Below are 22,632 nucleotides of genomic sequence, written 5' to 3'. Positions count from 1 at the left end.
CTCAAATACTTTAACAACATTCGAATAGTTGCCTTAATGCAATTATTTTTTTTTAACTTGTCCTTACAAAGATCAATGACAAAACCCAGAATACTGGCATAAAAACAGAAAGAAGATACATTTTATTTCTTGGTATTATTCAGTGTCAAATCTGTTGGGATGAAATGGATTGTGCTGATATGTATTTGCTGAGGAATAAAACATTCCTAAGTAATAATTAAGACAAATTGGTTATTGTAATCAGTACTGTTTTAACAAAAAAGTCAGAAATATTAAGAGCATACAGAATTCTGAGACAGAAGTATGAATGTGTCTGAGAAGCAGGGACAGGTGGGGGGGTACCTTTCCACGACACTGTGGTATTTCTTTCTTTTACTAGCATAATGCTTCTCTCACTCTCGTCATCTTTTTTTTCAGTTAGAGTCACTAGCAGAAACGCAAAAAGTTAATTGCAAATCTGGCAGCTGGCGCAAAAGAACAAAGGTCTGACTCGCTTCCTGTGACAGGGTTATAGGGTTTGAATCTTTCCACCTTCCTTTATTTACCTACTGGACAAAAGCCCAAAAATAGGAGCAGATTTTGGGTGAAACCAGGCACGTGTGTGTGTGTGTGTGTGTGTGTGTGTGTGTGTGTGTGTGTGTGTGTGTATATGTGTCCTGTGGCAGAGTGGCTTCCTTTGCACTCCTGGTTCAGCAGCAGTCAGCCACCGAATAGCATCATCATCCAGCAGGTTCTCCCTTCCCTTTTGCTTTTACTAGGGCAGCACAGTGATGCAGTGGTTAATGTTGTCACCTCACAGAAAGAGGTTCTCCGCTTCTATTCTTGGCTGGGGTGCCTTCTGTGTAAAGTTTGCATGTCCTCCCTGCATTCATGTGGGTTTCCTCTGGGTGCTATGTTTTCCTCCCACATTCCAAAGACATGCCACTGAAAATATGCTCTGTCCTAGTTGGACTTTCCCGGTCAACAAATGATAAATACATAAACAAAATAAATACAATTTTTCATTTCACTCTGAACTCTTACTACCATGCCTAAAGAAGTTTCACTTCAAAAATCCACAGAACACAGTCAAGGGAATGTAACACTTTAATGACTGATGAAGTGTATTTTGGTACTGTTATGACTCTGTCATAGTCCATGTTGGTGTGAATGACTTGCGACGTACCTCTCTGAACTATATGAAGTGAGACATGACTGAGCTCTTGGACTATGTGTCTCAGGCATGTATGTCCCTAGCCTTAAACAGCATTTTACCTTCACCTGGGATGATGCCTCAATACAAACAGAAAATGATTGACTTCAATAATTGGCTTAATTTCTGCTGTCATTCTAAGGCAATAAAGTATCTGGCAGGCTGGGATGACATGATCGACATACCTCAGTGCTTTGCCAGAGATGGTCTTCATCTCTTACCCCTGGGATTTTGGCTACTGGCTAAGGCTGTTGTCACCACCATAGTGCCTTTTTAGGCAGTGTCTCAAGGACAAAATTCCTGATGTAAAAACTCCATCTAAAAACAACCTCAAGGTTATGCTGCTAAGCACTAGGAGTCTTAACATAAAACTGCACTCACTGGAAGCTGTTTTCACCTTGGAAGACTTAGACATTTGTGCAGCCAAAGAAACCTGGTTCAAGGCTGTGGAGAGCACTCCAGCCATACCAGACTACACCTCCTACCACACGTTCAGACCACAAACTGAAGGCGTGAAAACTAAAGGAAGTGGTGTATCGAGATTCATTAAAGATAAATATAGCCTCCCAACTGGTTAAATGGTATGATTCCCTGGAGATACTTCAGGTGCAATTAACTGTTGGTAGGACACCTGTTCAAGCCATTACCAGATACAGGACCCCCTCCATGAATCAGGAAACCCACCCTACCTATTTGGAACTACTTTAGTCTATCAAGATACATCTGAACACCCTGGTTTTGGGTGACTTTAACTACTCATCCATTGACTGGGTAAATTGCTCTTGCTCTAACTCACTTGCCCAAAGGTTCCTCAGCTTTATTAACTCTAATGCACTGGACCAGCTGGTTGATACCACCACAAAAGGTGCCAACATCCTGGATCTAGTGTTTAGCAACATGGGGGACTACTGTTGCACCTCCACTATGAGGTCTTCCCTAGTGAGATCAGACCACAAATCAGTCTCATTCAAAGTAACTATCATACCTAACCCCACCAGCAGCAAATAAACTAAAAAAACTTCTCCAAAGCAGATTATAACCTCTTAAGGAATGGTATAAATAGGTTTACTGCACTTTCCCCCTCAGATGGAGCTGGCAGCTATGCCAAGTTCTACACCAATGGTTTATACAAACACCTGTATAACTGCATTGACATGGCCGTTCCTGATATGACCAAAACAAGTTCCTCAAAGAAAAGCAAACCTGCCTGGTGGACTACTGCCATTTGCAAGCTTTACAATAAGAGGAATAAATTGCTGTCTAAGAGTAAGAGGGAGTGAGACCTAAACTGGAAACACTCTCTCCTCAGCTTAAACAAACAAATAAGACTTCTTGTGAAGTCCTCCAAAGCAAACTATGAATCCAAATTAGCTTTCTCAATTAAGAACAACCACAAGTTGTTCGTTAGTTACATCCATAACCTAAAAGGAAACTCCCAGATTTGTGCCAAACTGGTAGTTAATGATACCACGTATACTGAGCCTGTGGACATAGCTAACCTGTTAGCCAACAGGTTCTTGGAAAACTTCACCCCCCCTATCCTCGCCACACATACCCCATGACATTCCTACCACCTGTCCTCTACCTTGTATCTCTAAAGAGCAGGTCATAAATGCCCTCTCTAAGGCCAAAAACACAGCATCTATGGAACCTGATAACATCCCAGGTTGCATCCTATATCGGCTCAAACAAGAATTATCAACACCACTGGGTACTCTTTTCAATCATAGTCTAAACTCCGACTTCATCCCAGCTGAATGGAAAATGGCCACCGTTATCCCCTTACACAAAGTTGGTGCTTCTACTGATCTCAGGAACTATAGACCTATTAGCCTGACTAGCCTTATCTGCAAGGTAATGGAGTGAATCATTCTGGACATTATCAACAAAGATATAAGTAATCTCCAAACACTTGACCCTACTCAGTTTGGATTTCTCAAAAAGAAATTATGCCTGTTAAACCTGATGGATTTCTCTGAGACATTTACCAAGGCCCTGGGCAAAGGGAAATCTGTGCATACAGCCTACCTAGACTTAGCCAAGGCTTTTGAGACTATCCTCCTCTAGGCATCATTGACAAACTCACCCAACTAGGTATCATCCCTTACATCATTAGATGGGTCACTAACTGGCTCACTGATAGAACCCATATAGTTAAACTAGGGGAATCCATCTGTTACCAGTGGTGTTCCACAGGGATCAGTCCTGGGACCTCTACTGTTTGGAATGTATTTCTCCAAAGTACATGCTAAAACTAAAGGTCTGTGGCTGACAAAGTTTGTTGATGACTGCAAATTGGGAGCGGTCATAGAATTTCCAAACAATATCAACATTCTACAAGAGAGTCTAACATAAACAAATAATTGGTGCTAAAGTCATGACCTTAAATTCAATGCCAAAAAATACATTATCATCCCTTTCAGTAAGTGCAACATTCCTGCTAACTACCACATCAATAACAACACCCTAAGTATGCACTCAGTGGTGAGAGACCTGGACACACTGGTTGACAGCAACCTTACCTTTGATCATCATGTCTCCACAGAGGTAAGAAGCACATTCTGCATTGCTCATTTCATAATAAAGGGCATTGCATCCAGAAAAAAAAGGAAGTTATAACCTCTCTGTACTCTTCCCTCATCAGATCAATAATTGAGAACAATGCCCCTTTTGGTATGTACCTGTCCAAGCACATGCAGCAATTGGAGAGACCACAAAGGTTCCTCACAAGGAAAGTTCAAGGTCTTCAGCATCTGTCCTATGTGGATTGTCTGAAATCACTGTCACTTTATTCTGTTTCATACAGACTACTCAGAGGTGATCTATGTATACCTTGCACATAAGGCAATCTTTGACCCTGCTTTATTGGAAATGCTGCATATCCGCAAGTCAAATGGTACACGGGTTACTCGCTCTAAAGACTTTAACCTGGTATGTGACAATAGAATCTGCTGGAGGAACAGGATTTGTCTCCCAGAGGTCACCACACATTTGGAATGGACTCCCACTTCATGTCAAATAGAGCACCCCATTGGCTCTCTTCAAATGCAATCTGGACAATTGGATGGGTAACCATAAATTCACCCTGAGAGTTCCACCTGTATCCCTCTTGGACAGGGACAATTGGTGCTGATTGTTGAAGTAAGGGTAGAACTTCGCTAAGCTTGTAAGGGCACTAGGGCCATTAGCCTAGTAACTTCCTATGATCCTATGAAAGTGCCTACTATGACTCATTAAAGTGATATATTTCCTTGATTGTGTGTTTTATTGAGTTTTTTAATTGCTTTACTATTTTTTTTGTCTTTTTACTCATTTGCTGATTAGTCATGCCTGTTTATTTCTATTTTTAGAGCTTTAAGTATTACAACTTGAAAGTTATGGTGTTTAAAAACAAGGTGTCTGCCAGATGGTCCTTTCCATACATCAAGAATAGTGCTGGTTGATGTTTTGCAATGAAGTAAAATAACACATTTTATCTGCAGCTGTCTGAACCACATGGGTTTTATGGCAGAAACAAGAAACAATTGCTTTGGATACTCTTGCCATTAGTTTTGAAAGTGGCTGCTACAGTTTTGAAGAATGACAGGTTGAAAGGTATGGCTATAGCTTCCAAGTTCTCATTTTATTAATGTTATCAAAACCTGATTATGCAAAAGTTATTAATATGTGTTAATTAATTTATTTATTACATTTGGTAACAGGGTAGAGCATTAATCTAAATGGACTTATTTCAGTCTCAGCGTGGACAGATATAAATGACAGTAAACAAGCAGGTTAACAAGAAGTATAATGAATACAAACAACATGTGGTGTGCAGATAGTAATGAATCAATAACAGCAATAATAAAAAAGTAAACAGTATAGAGGGCAATAGGAAAGGATTGTTAGAGTAAGGAGGGAAGAAGATGTGAGTTAAATAATGAAAGGATAGAACACAAAGTGTAAAAGACAGTAAAAGTAATGGCACACAGAAATTAATTATATACAATATATATAACGTGAAAGACATGTCACATATTAGAGGAGGGAAAAATGGGAGAAAGACAAATGTGCCTGACTGGGGAAGGAAAGAGATGGGATTAATTTATGTGTCCAGAGGGAAAGCATTGCAAACTATCTCGGATTTGAGATCATCTTTAAGCTGAGCATGAAATGATGTGTGCAACTTGAGGTCTTTAAGATTACTGGGGAGTAATTCCCAGAGTTTGGGGCTTAGGATGGAGAAGGCAAATTTTTGCCTCCAGTGAAGCGAGTGCTACCATTAGCAGGACCTTATTATAGTATTTGTATTACAATATGCAAAGCATAAAGGTAAAGAAATATATGTTTAAATTAATACAATTGTATTTGCTAATGACATTGTTCTCTGCATGCCCAATTTCTCTTTTTGTGCTTGAATTAACTATCCGATTTGGTTAGAGATTGGCCTTACCCATTCCTTGGTCGATAATCATACATTACCCTTAATGAGAATAACTAGGATCACACCATAATAATTTCAGGGAACCCATGCATGGAATAGAGCATTTAGAAACTATCTCTGTCCATTAGTAGTATAGGAGGCAGTCCTGGGAGAAAATCTTCTGTTTCCTATCTATAGATCCAAATTTCACTTGAATATGGACAGTAAAAACAAACTGAAAACTCCAGCAAAGCTAGAACTTCCACTGAGTGACCTCACAAACCTCTTGTATCAGAGGCACATGGGATATATGCAAATGATCCTTATGAACATCAGGTGTTTTAGCTAATTGGCGATTCTGAATGCCCATGACTTGTTTCAACGTTTTAAAGGACAATTTCAGGCAAATAAGCTGTGGATATGCATATTTCAGCCTTGCTATGACCTCATCAGTGCAGTACAGAGTGTCTGACTAAGCATTAGAAACACAGGGCTGTTATACCCAACTGATGTCCATTATCATTAGGGTAACTGCAAAAATAGCCCAAACAACAAACTAGAACAATGAGTGATTTGGTCACTGAAAAAACAATCAGTAAAAACAAAATGAAAACTTCACTCTAGTGGGGTTTGGTTTCATTGGCCTGAATTTGTCCATTAAAATGATGAAACAAGTCATGGGCATTCAGAATTACCAATTAGCTGAAACACCTGATGTTCATAAGGATCATTTGCATATATCTCATGTGCCTCTGATACAAGAGGTTTGGGAGGTCACTCAGTGGAAGTTCTAGCTTTGCTGGAGTTTTCATTTTGTTTTTACTGAATGTTTTTTTAGTGACCTTCTCACTTGTTCTGGTTTGTTGTTTGGGATATCTTTGCAGTGACCCTAATGATAATGGACATCAGCTAGGTATAACAGCCCTGTGTTTCTAATGCTTAGTTGAACATTCTGCTTGTGTTGTGTTGATGTGGTCATAACAAGGCTGAAATATGTATATTCACAGCTAGTGGGGTTTAGCTTTATTGGCCTAAAATTTTCCATTAAAATGGCAAAACAAGTTATGGGTATTCAGAAGTGCCATTTAGCTGAAACACCAGATGTTCATAAGGATTATTTGCATATATCCCATGTGCCTCTGATACAAGAGTTTTGTGAGGTCACTCAGTAGAAGTTCTAGCTTTGCTGGAGTTTTCATTTTGTTTATACTGACGGGTTTTTCAGTGACTTCTCATTCATTGTTCTAACTTGAATATGTTCAGGAATAAACTTTGCTTTATGTGGATATTGAGGCTTTTCCAGAGCAGAAGTATCCTCTGTCAGATATACCTGCCCCTCCAAACTGTTCTATTGGTGTTGCAGAAGTGGGTTAGATCCCTAGAAAAAGTATTTCTGATACCATTTGAATTGATGTATGGAAAGGACAATCTGGCAGACACCTTGTTTTTAAATACCATAACTTTCATCAACCATCAATATAGGATTGGAGGATGTCTTGCATGCCAGACACAGGCCATCACTTAGCAGTCTGTAAGATACTGAGTATAGTGACAGAACTCTGAATCAGTCCATATAGGACATATTGTTTAGGTCTTGTATCATTTTAGTAAGGTATCTCTGTGGGTATTCCAGTCATTGCATGTATCTGCTAAGGGGTACATTATGCTTAATGACTGGCCTAATGAGGGCTGAGTAAAGGAGACAATGACATCCTAGATCTAGAAACAATCCTTTTGTTTATAAGCTGTGCAATATAGAAGGACTTTCTTACAACTATGGGCACACATTGGTCAAAAGTTAGGTTATTGTCTACGTAAGCTCCCAAATCCCAAACAGCTGGATCAACACTTAGGGGTGTATTGTCAGTGCAGTAGTTGCCTTGGGAAGATGACTTTACAAAGGATAGAACAGTGCATTTTTGACGGTTAGTTTCAGTCCATAATTTTGTCATCAGTTTCTTATCTAAGACAAGTCTTCCCACAGTATGGATAGGTCATTTGGGGAATTCAATGAGAGCTTCTATTTATTTATTTTATTTATTTATCCTTTGTTGACCCAGTTAGTCTTACTAGGCTAGTAGCCTCTTTTCAGGAGAGACCTGAGGTAGTGCTTATATTATTAGGGGAAATTTGGCCAGGACATCGGGCAACTTCCCCTATTTGTCATTGTTCTGAAATGACCTATTTTTCAGGAGAACTTCCTGTTTCCATTCCATGTGCAGAAGTGGCCCAGAGAAACAGGAAGGCAGATGGAGAGAGAAGGAGATGATGGAGAGGTGATAGAAATGGAGGAAAAAGAAAATGTGTAGAAATGGAGGAAAAAGAAAATGTCAAGGCCAGAGAATATGTGCAGGATTCTGAGATGCTTCAAAGAAATCTGTTTGATGGAAATGAGTCAGCAAAGGATGGATGTATAATTACAACCCTCCAGTCAGGAAGGTTGTGGGATGATTTACTTAAAGAAATGGTGATGCAGAGTGAGCCAGAAAATAAAGATGTTTCATGGCAGGAACAATACGGAGAAAATACAAAAGGATGTTGCAAAGAAAGAAAGCAGAAGAAATGAAAAATGGAACTACATGGTATGGATTCAATGTAAAGAAGACAAAGAAATGGGCAGGCATAAAGTGTAGGACAATTTAATAGCTGGGTGTAAAAGCACATGATGTAAGATCATTTATTCTTATTAACAGAGACATTTTGTGACATTGGGATTCATGAAGCTTGTGCCAGATGTAGGAGTAGCATTGGCATTCCAACACCAAATATGGCCGGTGAGCGATCCAGGTACGAGCTATTTCCACCTGCACTACCTGTGTATGCTATGCCAGCAGAGCTTCTGGCACCTGTATGCTAATTACCCATTTGCAGCAGTATAGCATGCAAATGAAGGTATTTAGTGATCCAGGAAGTGGTGCAGGCATAGTGTAAGCATGCAGAAATGTAAACCGTAAAAAACGGTTTACATTTTTGCAAACATAAAATCGGAACCATGACAGCTGGCCAAACACATGTATTATATTGTTAATATATGCCAATGGCTAAATATATAGCCATTGGCATAAAAAAAATGTACAAAATATAAAATTAACATTTAAATTTTTTTCGCACTACCGTGAAGTTTAAGCGTAGGGCAGTGGCGCGCAAATGGGATCGCAAGGAAAATAAAAAAATATAGAATAAAACTGCAATGTAACACATATCATGATTTCCCCATAATAGTCAATGGCAGGAATGTTACACCACACCATGGTGCAAGGGTTGCTAAGGGGCTGTGTCAGTGTTATAGTGAATCACAGATTCCTCGCTGGTGTAAGGATGCACCTCACAGTGTAGTATTACAACACCGAGGTGTGCCCATGAGATAAAGATGACATTAAGAGAGGGGTGTGTCATCTTTGCTGTAAGCACATTGGAACATTGCTAATCCGGTTTGCCCGTAGCTAAGCAAAGCTGCAGGAAAGGGGTGTGTCGAACTGGCTTTAGCTTTGCTTAGCTGAAAGCACACAAGGTAACCGAGTATGCATGTGAATGGAGATTAAAATGCGCTTAAACCCGGTAAATGGGTTTGCGTGGCGCGCACTGGAGCTGAGACAGGAAAGATATAGGGAAAAAAAAGGAAATGCTGCAGCAGAGAAATTGGAGTACAAATGACTAATTTACACCTAGGAAACTACAGTGGGCCATTGACAACATCTAACAAGGCGGCAAGCAGCTACCTGCAGAACAGGAAAGGGGAGGGGCTGTACTGCAAAGAAAACAGTAAAGTGTCACAGCAGAACAAAGCAGAATTGCATTATATCAGCTACAAATCACATTTTGCAAGACATGACTGGGTAGGGAAAGTACAAAACAAGGCAGTTGGCAGGTGGATGCATGCCTGACAATGGGAGGGGAATCCAGGTTTAAAAGTGAATTAAAGGGCAACAGATTAATCAAGGCAGGCAAGCATAACTCCACACTACAGGCCCCACACTTGCAGTACTCACTGTAAAACCCATAATTAAGATACACTGCTGCTGGAATTGCTCATGCACAGCCAATGACATCAGCAACATCCATAGCAGAATAGTATAAAGTGTGAAAGCACCTCACACACATGTGTGTATTCCCATACACTCTGCACCATTGATGTATACATACAGGGAACTTGTAATATGTACATGTTAGGGGCTGCCATAGCTTTGATCCACCAGCATGTGTTGGAGACTGAAGGTGGTGTGGAGGATGATGCTCACAACCACCTCAGGCACCAGAGGAGGAGAAGAGTGTTCAGACCCAGGGTAACCTACCAGGTGATACATGATCTGGAGATAGTAGAGCATTACAGGGTGGACAGGGACACCCTACAGTAACTTTTGGAGCTGTGCCGGCCATACCTCAGAGCCAGAACAAACAGAGGGAAACCCACCCCAGTGGATACGAAGGTATGTGTAAGCCTGAGAATATTAGCCACAGGTACCTTTCAAAGGCCAACTGGGGATATCATGGGGATCTCACAGGCATCAGCATCCAGGGTACTTCACCAGTTCCTGGATGCCATGTTACCACATGCCAATGAGCACATATACTTCCCCCGAATGCAGGAGGAGTTGGCCAGCAATATGCATCTCTTCCACCATGTGGCAGAATACCCGGAGGTACTGGGTGCAATAGACTGCATGCACATACACATCAGGTCACCACCCGGTGAGCAGGGTAGGCACTACATAAACCACAAGGGATACCCCTCCATCAACTGCCAGGTTGTGTGCAATGCCCAAGGCATTATCATGGATGTGTGTGCTGGCAGGCCTGGAAGCTATCACAACTCCCACATCTAGCATGCCTCACAGCTGTATCAGGTATTTGCCAGGGGGGACATCCCATATGGCCACCTGGTAGGGGATGCTGGCTATTAACTAGAACCGTGGATGATGACTCCCATCAGAAATGCACACACACCCATGCAAGAATGCCATAATGAGGCACACGGACAAACCAGAATCATCATAGAGTGTGTATTTGGGATGCTTAAATCACAGTTCCGTTGCTTGGACATATCTGGTGGAGCCTTGCAGTACTCTCCAGGCACGTGTGCCCACATCTTCATAGTATGTGCCATGCTACACAATATGATCCTGTGGAAACAGCTGCAGCAGGGACAGAATGGTGAAGGCCCTCACAGCCCACCACCATTGCCAAGGGCCCCACAGGCACAGAGGTACTCAGACCATGAACACCCTGAGCCAGGGAGGAGTGCCCATTATGCCCATGCCTTGGCAAGGAGGGAACATATAACACACACACACTGACAGTGTAGGCACCTAGGGACTGATACCTTTCTCTACCTGCACACGCAGTAAAAATGGATGGCACACACACAAGACTACCTGTAAATTGTCATGTATAGGCAGTCTACTGTGTACATCCAACATAGGCAGCCCTCAACTATTGCACACACAACTGCTATTGGCACAAGGAAAGTCAACACCTGAACAGTAAATTAAGCTATCAGCATGTGCCAATACTGTATGTATAGGTTCATACGTTCATAGGTAGGTACTTGGCTAACTGCCCGAGGGCATTCATAAGCCTAGGCAAAATGTGTCAGCTTTTGTCACCCCACTGATTAATTAACTGTCCCTCTGTGGAGCAAAGCCAATGGTGGGATCCCTGGGGTGTATCTACTGTTCCACATCCACTCTTCAAGGTTTCTCTTGAAGAGTGTTAGTGAGGGGCTCTGTATAATGTAATTAGGGATGTTGTTCCAAAGCATGGGGAGTTTTTGTGACAGGAATCTGTCCCTCCAGCATGTTCTAGTTATTGTTGTGGCAAGGTTTAGCTCACTACAGCGTGTGTCTCACTATGACATGGATTCCCATAAGTGGAGCATATCCATTAAGCCTGAGTTGGACATGGCTTTGTAGGCCAGCAGAGATCATCTCTGAGTAAACGAGATGCCACTAAGTAAAGCAGGAGTTTATTCAGTCTGGCTGCATAGGACATATGTTTGAGGCCAGTAATCCTCTTGGCGAGGTACATTTGTGGTCCTTCCAGCTGTTGGAAGTGTCTTCTGAGGTACATCCCAAATGGTTTATTATACTCTATGATGGGACTGAAGAATGACGAGTAAAGGGGCACTATAACCTCAGTATGTCTAGATGCGAACCCTTTAGTAATCAGATGGCCTACGTAGAAGGCTATCCTAAATAATTGTCAAAGGAGAGATCACTATCTACCTTAGTTTCCAAATCCCCTATTACCTTGTCTGTATTAAGGTGGCTGCCACTTATGTGTTAATATGTGGGTGTTTAGTTTTTCCCTAATGGAATGACCATGCAGTGTGTGGCACTTAGTTTTAGGCCATGACTTTGGCATGCTGTGTCGGTCTCTTTGAGGCCCTTTGAAGGATGTGTGTTTCAGCTGGACTGTCAATTATGGCTCCCAGTTTGCAGTCATTGCCAAACATGGTCTGCCGTAGTCCACCTCTGTTTGTCTGTAGCTCTGAGAAGTATATGCCAAACAGTAGGGTTCCCAGGACTGAGTCCTGTGGGACATCAGATGTGTCTGGTTAAGAGTTGGACCTGGAGGCTGCTAGTCTTACCATGTGGGGTTCTGTGTGCAAGCCTTTTGGCAACCCATCCTGTGCTGTATGGGTTTATGTACAGGCTGGTGAGTTTATCAATAATACCCGAGTGGGGAATGGTGTCAAAAGCCTTGGCGAGGTCCAGGTAGTATGTGTGAACCACCTGTCCCCTCATCTAATGCCTTGGTGACTGTCTGTAAGACGTCAAACAGGTTCAGTAGGCATGATCTGCACTCAGCCAAGCTGACCTGTCTTTGTTATTGAGTGCCATGAGGATGTGCTCCATAGCTTCACAGACCAGGCTAGTCAGGCTTATGGGTTGGTAGTTACCATGGTCAGTTGTGTTTCCACCTTGGTGGAGTGGAATAACTGTTGCTATGCACCATTGTATGGGCATGTAGCCTGTGTAGCGGCTGAGGTTGAAAAGCTTAATTAGGTGGGGGGTTAGTTCATCTTGTAGTGTTTGCAAGACGCAGTCTGGGACACCATCTGCCTCCATTGACTTTGTGTTTTGCCATTTGAGAGGGCTATTTCCACCTGTGTGTCTCTGATGTCTGGGATACTGTACTCTTTGGGTATTGTTGTGGGCTCTTTAGGGGGTCAAGTTTGCACTGAATGTATCTGCAAGGATGTTGGCGATATCAGTAGGTTCAGTATATTTTGTGCTATATTGCACCAGCACAGTGCAAATCTGTGTGTTACCACTTAGATCCTTGACATAGCCAAAGAAGGTTTTGTGGTTATCTTTTGAATCCTTGCCTATTTTCCTGTTGAAGTTAGCCTTGGATGATTTCATGAGGGACCTAAGTTTCTTACTAATACTGGTCACAGATGTCTGTCCTTCTTGGGATTTTCTGTTTTTCTGGACTACTGTCCTACTTCTGTTGTATAGCCTGTTTATTGCAGGGGGTCCACCAGACTGATGTCCTTGTCTTGGAGGAGCGAGTTTGGTTTACCAGTGATGGCATGATCCATACATCCTTGTAGGTGCTTATAGAGTGCATTTGTAAATCTTTCTGTATCTTGAGCAGTGTTTTCCCTTAGCGTGGGGGCTGTGAAACCTCCCACCTCTGTCTTTAGTAGTGTAAAATTAGCTGTAGGAAAGGTTTTTACTGTGGTTTCCTTGGGTGGGGGAGATGGTTGGGTGTGGAAATTATCAGTGAATAGTTCATGGTCAGATCTAACCAGTGACTAGTTTACCTCTGCTGTGGTGCACCTGTCGTCCATGTTGGTGATTACCGCTTCTAGTATGTTTTCACTTCTGGTTAGGGAGTTTACCATCTGATACAGAGCATTTGAGGTGATAAATTCCAGGAAGTGCTGGGCCTGGAAGTGATTACTCGAGTAAGTTTCCCAGTTATAGGTAGGGTAGTTGAAATCAACCAATACCAGGGTGTTTGGTAGGACTGTCATGTTTTCCACTGTCTCCAGGTAGGTGGAGTGGTGGTCCTGGGTCATGGAGGGTGATCTGTAGCAGGCTACAGTTTGCACTACAGTTGTGGCTCATGTTAGCTGCACATGGATGATCTCAGAGGTATCATGCTGCCCCATTAACTTGGAGGTGTAGGTATCCCTGATGAATATTCATACATCCCCTCCATGTCTGTGTCAGTCCATGTTCTGTGTCCGAAATGTGTGGTATGGGTTGTAGTCTGATAGTGCTGGTATGCTCTCAGGTGCCTTAAAACAGGTTTCAGTTACTGCACTGATGTTGATGTTGTCCATACTGAGGAGTGCTGTGAGTGCCTGCATTTTGTGATTACAACTCCTGGCGTTGAGTAGCATAAACCTCTAAACAGCTATTGTGCTGTTTACGGAGGTGGGATTCACCTTTGAGCCTTGACTAAAACAGGTACCAAGGGGGCGCCAAGAGCCTTGGCCAGTATTCAAAAGCCTAAGGCTGACACATGCAAGCTGGTATAGTATTGTTGCATGCATGTTTCCCGTCTGTGCTTGTTTCTCATCTTTCCTGTAGGTAACCTACTGGTAAGCAATAGAAAGCCTTAAACTGATACAAGTCTTCTAGCTTCCAAGATAGGCTTTTGGAGTGATTAAGTATCAGTGTTCTGTATTTTCTTGCTGTACATAACTGTTTTCTGACTACATGGTGATTTCTCACTGTATATTGTGATCTGAAAGCTCCATTTATTCACATATTATTTCTGTGATGGACTGCACTTTAGAGGTTTACAGATAGGTAGTAGGCTATCTGCCCAAGGGCATTTAGAAGCATAGCTACAGTGTGTTGGCTTTCTCTGCACCATTGATGAAATAACTGAGCCTCTGTCAAGCATAGCCAATGAAGTGATTCCAGGCAGAGTTGCCAGAAGATGTTGAAGACTGGCGTGGCAGAGGGTGATAGGGGCACTTAGTGATCTAAAAAGGGCATGTTAACGTGAAAGTTCAACACCATTCAATTTCCCCAACAGGTGTTGCAGCTATAAAACTGGAGGGGCTCCCCCTCCCCCTGGCTGTATGGTTCTGGGACACATGATCCCAGGGGTGTATATTCTGTTACCCATTCACACATCAAGGTGTCTCTTGAAGTGTGTCAGTGAGGGGCTATGTCTAATGTAGTTAGGAATTTAATTTATAGTCTCTCATTTCATTTGTTATGTTTTTATTTCAAGAGTAAGTGAAGCTCAGTGGGTTTGGGTGCCTCCACCCTTTGCTTAGCCTAGCCTACACATAGAAATCATCTAAATAGGCTGAAGCAACGTTAATGTCAATAGTGTAATGGTTACAGCATTAGCATAGTATCTGTGCATTCGTGGTTCAAATCCCAATAAAGTCAGAGATGTGTTTCATGGTAAAAAGTATACCTTAACCACAGCTTGCATATTTAGGTAGTAATCTTCAGTATAATAAAAACACCCATATAAATCCACGTGTGCCGGAGAGTAAAGTCAACAGAGATTGTAATGTTGTGTAAGCACATACTGAGATGTTACTTTACTGAAATATATAAATATCCTGAGTAGTTAGCAGATGTGGCCGTGTCAGCACACACAGGATATATGTTTTAAAATTTCATTTAACTGTGTTTAACTGCTACTTTAATGTCACACAAACACTTGTAAACATGCTTACAACTGCTTAAACGAGCCTTATTCTGGAGTAAAAAACATTTTTAAAGCATCACAGGTCTTGAATCCTGGAACATGCACACCATAGTGATGGGACTTACCACTAAGCCATCTGAGCTGTATACATGTTTCATGGTTTTTAGACTACACCTTTTACTATAGGCATTCCACAGTAGTGACCACAAATGGGGCAGTCACTTTGTGCACATATGTACAGTATGTACTGTAGTTTGTGAATCAACATATACAAATCTACATATGTATAACTGTTAAAAATGAATACTAAATATATATATATATATGTATATATATATATATATATATATATATATATATATATATATATATGCATGTCAGTGATGTCTGCACATAGATATAAATATATATATATATATATATATATATATATATATATATATATATATATATATATATATATATATATACACAGTTACATCTATAGCCATATATATAAACTATGAATGCATTTCGTGACACAGAAGCAATCCAAAGGAATTGAAGTGTACACAAAACACATGCAGCTCTGGTATTACAACTATTAATATTAACTTAATTCACCATAGAAGGGATGGTCGTCATGTATGTGGAGTTTGTGGTGGGGGAGGAACGATGGGTAATGAATTATGCATCAAGGAGAGCCTGGGTTGGATGTTCAGTAAGTGAACTGGAGGTATATACATGGAGTTTGGAGACAATAAAAAAAGGACACAAAACAAGAACCATTCTCATCTCTAATACTCCCTGTCAGGTCACATTGCAACACTTAATTCCACAAACATGTGAACACTAACATGTATCAGACATATGTACACCAACTGACTGTCACATTTGTTTTCAGTAGTGAGGAATGCCCGTAGTAAAATGTATATTTTAAACACCATAGCATTTGTACATATCTCAGATACCTTAGTGGTAAAGTCAGTGACTGTGGTGTTCATGGTCCTGGGTTCAAGGGCTGTTAATTTATTTTGAGGGCCAGAATAAGGGCTGTTGGATGCAGGTTGATTAAGGCACTTTTAAGCAGTTGTAAGTGGTTTTGCATGGGTTTGTGCAATGGTAAGCGGCGCTTAAACATGGTTAAATGGATAAGCACTTCACAGGTGTAACCTTTGCTTACCGTCGTGCAGACCACGGGCAAACTTGCTTACAACTGCTTAAATGTGCGTTAATCTCACTTTCCCTACCAGTGCCTGCTCTGAGAGCAGAAATAAAAATCACTTCCAGGATTAGAACCTGCAACCATGTACACCATCCTCAGAATAACCTACCACTAAGCTACCTGAGATGTACTTATGCCAGTTGTGTATTCAGGCAGGTTAAAACACAAAAGGGAGGATTATGTGAAAATAGGACAAACCGCCATGTACCCAATGAAAGGTGTATGCTATATATATGTGTATATATATATATATATATATATATATATATATATATATATATATATATATATATATATACAGATGTACATACACACACACACACACACACACACACACACACACATATATATATATATATATATAGAGAGAGAGAGAGAGATAGTGAGATACATAGATACATGTCGATATATAGAGATATACATATATGTAGATATATAGATAGGTTAAAACATCTACACATTTATGGAGGTACATATAAACGTATGCAATAATATATATTATATATCTATATCTAATCTATATACACACACATATATATATATATATATATATATATATATATATATATATATATATATATATATACATACATACATACATACATGTGTGTATACACCATCTGAAGTGTTCAAATCTGAGTATAAGATGGACCATAGCAATCACACATTCTGCCACCCCCAAACAATATGAAGAGTATATGCCAATACACTATTACAAATATGTTCTATGGACATAAGACAAATAGGGTTAGTCACCAACACAACTACAATGACTGCAAATATCCATGACAGAAATACACAGACATATTTCATTTAGGAAAGCTTTATTACATTCCGATGTATTGCCAAAAGGATTCAAGGACTAACATTACCTGCATGCTATACAGGAAGCATTTAACGGTGCCTTAATAAATCAACCTGCAATTACCATAGTATTAGTCCACTAAGGGATAGGTGTTCACATAGGGAAAGAACCCCCACACACATATAGAAGATGTATAAAAGCAAGTCATACACACTTGCATCTGCTATGTGCACTCGCCAACATCTCCCCCATACCCAAACTAATTACAACAATACATACTATCATTCTATAACCAATTATTCACCCACTGTAGAACATCTGCTGAAACCTTGACGTACCTGGACAGAGACACACTGACATGGCTCTGCGTGAAATAGTTGCTGTTATACAATGCAACAGCTGCTGATGTTACAGGGTTTGTTTGAACTAATCCTGTTTCAGAGGGTTGAAAAGTAATTACACCAGGAAGTGTTACCAATTACTGATTTTCAGCACAGTATGATGCACATTTACACCAGACTAAAGATGTCTGGTGAGCACACTGTAAACCCCCTAACATTATATGCATAGCCATACAGCCTTGAGCTGGTCAAACATCGTGGCCAGACTGAAACATATGCAGAAGTATTAGGTACAGACAAACCCTACACAAGTAGCAATGTTCAGATATATAACAGCGGTACTCACATTTAGACCAATTCTTCTAGACATTACACACAATATATTTGTGTTTGTCTCCATATAGCTGTTACAATAGATTTCAAACAACACTTCCTGGCTGTCTTCTTCACAAGTAAGGCAAAGGGACAATATCCAAGTGGAGTACTCAGTTATACTCCACTGTTGCCATGGTATTGGCTAATGGAGTAGCTGTACAGCTGATGTGCATGTAGTTAACTACTTTGAAACACCAATTGGTGATCAGGATAGCACATTACTGATCTCTAACTATAAAAGGATGGCTTGTCACACATTCAAACCTTCTGTATATACCTGCAGAACAGTACAAAATACCCAACAGAAGACTGAAATACAAACCGAAAAAGATTAAAATACCAGTCAATAACACCTCCAATTACCAAGAAGGTATGTATAACTTTTAGTATGTCTGTGTATGTAGTACCTGTTCTGTAATAATTACAGTGTAATCAATGCATATAGTGGAAATAGCTATCTTGTAGTGATGTATTGTTGAGCAGTAGTAATGCCTGTAGTATTCTATGTGTGTACTGCTGTAGGTCACAAGGCAAACTCCTCATACACCACAAGGGATGATATATATGGGCTTGGAATTCACCAATTCTTTTCCAGCCACTGTCAGTGTCAGGGTTGGTCCAACAGGTATGTGCTATAACAGGGGATAGTATATGTTGATATATTGTAACAGTAGTCATATGTATGGGTGTATTAGTGAGATGAACATGTCAAAGGTGGGCTTACTGTGCAAATATGATTTGCATTGTGGGATATTGTGCCAATAACTGTGTAATGTACAGTATTCTAGGCAGATCTGTATTCCATGTTACATAGCAGTTGTGTTATGTTATGCAAACATTAGTTATGTCTATTGGCAATTACAATACTCAATAACAGGATACATATGAATAGTATTCATCTGACAGTTTAGCAGCATGATAGCAAAGACAATTGGAAGAGCTAGGTAACTATCCATGCACATAAGACATGTAATATCCACCTCTCTAGTATTGTTTGCTAGCAATAACAGCTGTGCATGTGTACATGTTATGCAAATGTGTAGTGACCCTTGTTACAGGGCTGGGCCAAATAGCACACCTACATAGAGTGGATATTGAGAGTAGAGACACACTGGCTGAACTTTCAGGTTTGTGTAGCCTAACCTCTCATTGCCACCCTAACAGCCACTTGCAAATACTGTATGTAAGGTTGTGCACAGTACTGGTAATGAAACAAGTTGCATATCATGTTTAACTCCAGTGTAGCATCTGCAGTAGGAGTGTAAGATGTAGGAGACTGCTGCCCATGTGCAATAGCTGCTTCATAGGTGATGGCTTACACTATCTGATTATATCCTGATCATGTTAGTGGCAGCAGAGTCTACTGATACTTAACTCTGTTTGGAGAGTGGGTGTCTGTGCCCAGCAGAGCTCATGGTTCTGGTAGATATGTGAATATATACCCAGAAAAGGATACAGACCTGTTGACACTTGCATCATCTGTAATCAACTATCAGGATGTGATGTGCTCTTCAGATGAGGACTGCTGCTAAAGTTAGCTACTATGTTTCTGTAATAGCCAGTGTTGTCATGTCCATAACACAAATATTTACTTGTGAGCATCACCTTCTAAAACATCTTCATAAGCAATAAGTAAACTAAATACAGTACTTGGTACTTGTAGTACTGCGTGCTCATACAGGCATGTCCACTAGACAGCTACTGGTGTTTACTAATCTCAGCTTTGTGTATGTGGCCATCTTGGGGGAATGTAATCTGTATGCCATGTACACTGCCAAACCCACCTAACACCACACCCCACACATTGTCTGGGATGCAGCTACAGAGGTAAGCTGGAAGGCAGTTCAGTCTACAGCCGTGACTGGACTGGACAGTCATGAGGTGTAGGTTAACACATGCATCTCCTCACCACACTCATCACATACCCTTACCAGAACACAGTAAGGACATCCACACATACCACCAGAAATCACACACATTCACAGAGGCTTCTAAGTATCTGGCTAAGCAAGAGACCTCCCAGGCTGGAATAGACAGACAACAAAGTATACAAACTGTGTGACATAGTTTGCCAGATTGTGCCACTCCTCAGAACACGTGGCCAGAAACATGCCCAACAGTACTCATTTGTGAATGCACACTCTAGCACTATGTTACACACCAAGTTATACAAGGGCAAGCATACTGTCATCTGCCTGTCTGCCATGATTTGCCACATTCCCATACACTCAGACCACATTTTGAACTATGCACATGGCTCTGGCATATTCAATGTTGTCGTGCAGTACCTGTGATGCAGTAGCCTGGACTGCATGGAAACACACATGTAGGAACTGTCAGGTGTTGTAGCCCATGCAGGTATGTCCCAACGCCTGAGTAGCATTTTGCCATTGGCCAGAATGATACTGCAGTACAGGGACAAAAGGATTGTATTCCACAATTGTCTAATGTGCTGGTGTAATTCAAAGGGTATCCAGTATCTCTCTGCCTGTGATAACATGGTTGACAGACCATGATGCTTTGCCAGACAGGGCCTGCACCTGTCACCCCTGGGAATCTGGATACTGGCTATGGCACATGCTTCCCCTATAGTGTCTTCATCATGCAAGGTTCAAGTGAAAGTCCACTGCTGTAACAGTGACAGCCAAGCAATAAACTGCAGGTCTCGCTACTCAATGATACATTTCAGAAACTCAATATGTTCTCACTTACGTCAATCCTTAACATGGAGAACATATCTGTGCAGTGACTGAGATATGGTCCAATGCTCCAGAGAGCACCCCTGCATGACCTTGTTATAACACATACCTCACCTCTTGGCTATTATCCTTTATTGAAACGCACAGGTCACAGGTGTGTTGAAGGATATGTACACACTCACGCTAGTTGCACTTGCATAACTTCAGATGCATTATGCTCAGCAACTACCTTTGTGCCAAAGTGGAATCCAGATTGCACCTTGTGACAGATCACCCACCATGCCTCAGAATTCCCAACTATCATATTGTGCTGTAATGGGGAATTTTAGGTTTGAGACAGAAAACCATAATAATGGCTACTATCAACTATCCCATTATGAACTGGGAAGACTCCTCATGTACCAACACCTGTGCTCAATGCATGTTGGATTTCATTAACTCCAATGACCTGGATCACCATAGTCACACAAACAGGGTTAACAGTATGCTACACATAGTCAGTCTCCAAAGACAATGTTATGCTTCTTAAGAGCGAAGTGGTGACTGTCATGGCACCCATGCAGATGGACAATGCATGTGCAAATGCTGAATCCTACACAAATGCACTTTAAGCACGCACATAAGTGCAGTGATTGTGCTATTGAAACAGAACCAAGATTCAACCAAACACAAACAGGAAGGCAAACTGGTGGTACTCTGCCTTAAACTGTACCACAGAAGGTAGAAACTGTTGCAAGAGTGAACACACATGAGTGGAGGTGATCCCTGGTCAGCCTCAGTAAGATGCAGATACATCATATAAAGCCACACAAAGCTACTGTGAAACTAATCAGCCACATATTATGAGGCCAACCACAAAGCATTCTATAGCTGTGTCATGAATCGTAATGGCAACTACAAGACCTGCCGTGCTTCATAGCACTATGGCATGAGAAATGCTGCACCTACAGAAATAGCACTTGTTCATCCAGATAGGGTCTTGGATAACCTAAACCCACTATCACCTCCCCCCAACAGGTACACATATTTATATATTCATGTACACTACAGAGTCCCTGTAATAACAACTATGCAGGTACAAGCTGCACTCTCTAAAGCCATACATACAGCTTGCATGGGACCCGTCAACATCCCAGGGTGTATTTTACACAAATGTCAGAACAATTTGCTCTCCACATACACATCATGTTCAATCATAGCTTCATGTCAGGCTGTGTACACACTGAATGGTGCACAGCAACAGTTATCACACCCCACAAAAGGGGTGTCAACATTGATAATGGGAAATAGTGCACTACCATCCTGCTGAGTCTGGTCTGTAAGGCCATGAACCTTGATCAACTTATTTGATGTAATCAGTACAGATGTAGATGACAGTAAAGTTGATTCACACAGCATATCTTGACCTTGCCAGGTCTTAGGACACCATCACCCATACTGTATTCCAGCTACACTCAGTAAACTAGGTGTATATTCCTATGTCACAGGACTGGTTGGCAACTGGACCGCTGGCCAAACCAACACTACAAAAGGTGTCTGACTTATACACGCACATCAAACCAGTGCCAGCTACAGTAATACAGGGTTCATTCCTGGTACTCCCCCTCTTTGTTATCTATACCACACAGACTAACACAAAAGGCATCTGCCTATTGAAGTTTGCAAATGACTATGAACTAGGAGCAATAGTCGACTCAATGAGTGCTGCGGGCAACATACAGAAGGGCCTTTGTGGGTCAGATGTGTGGTGTGTGACGTATGGCCACAATCTCACAGCTAAGTATTGCATTGTCATCCCTTATGTTAAAAACCCTGTACCCATGAACTACCACCTAGGCAGCGGTCAACATAATGGAAACTGTGCATGTATGGGATGCAGCTGGACAGTAGTCTTTCCTTTGATAGTCACTTCACCACACCAGTCAGGTAGTTGTAAGTGGCACCTCTAATCATGACAGGGTGCCATCCATGAATACAGAGATCA

Source organism: Protopterus annectens, chromosome 1.part2, assembly GCF_019279795.1.
Source record: "Protopterus annectens isolate FY-2018-M chromosome 1.part2, PAN1.0, whole genome shotgun sequence".
NCBI classification, from domain to species: Eukaryota; Metazoa; Chordata; order Ceratodontiformes; family Protopteridae; genus Protopterus; species Protopterus annectens.
This window is presented reverse-complemented; position numbering follows the sequence as displayed.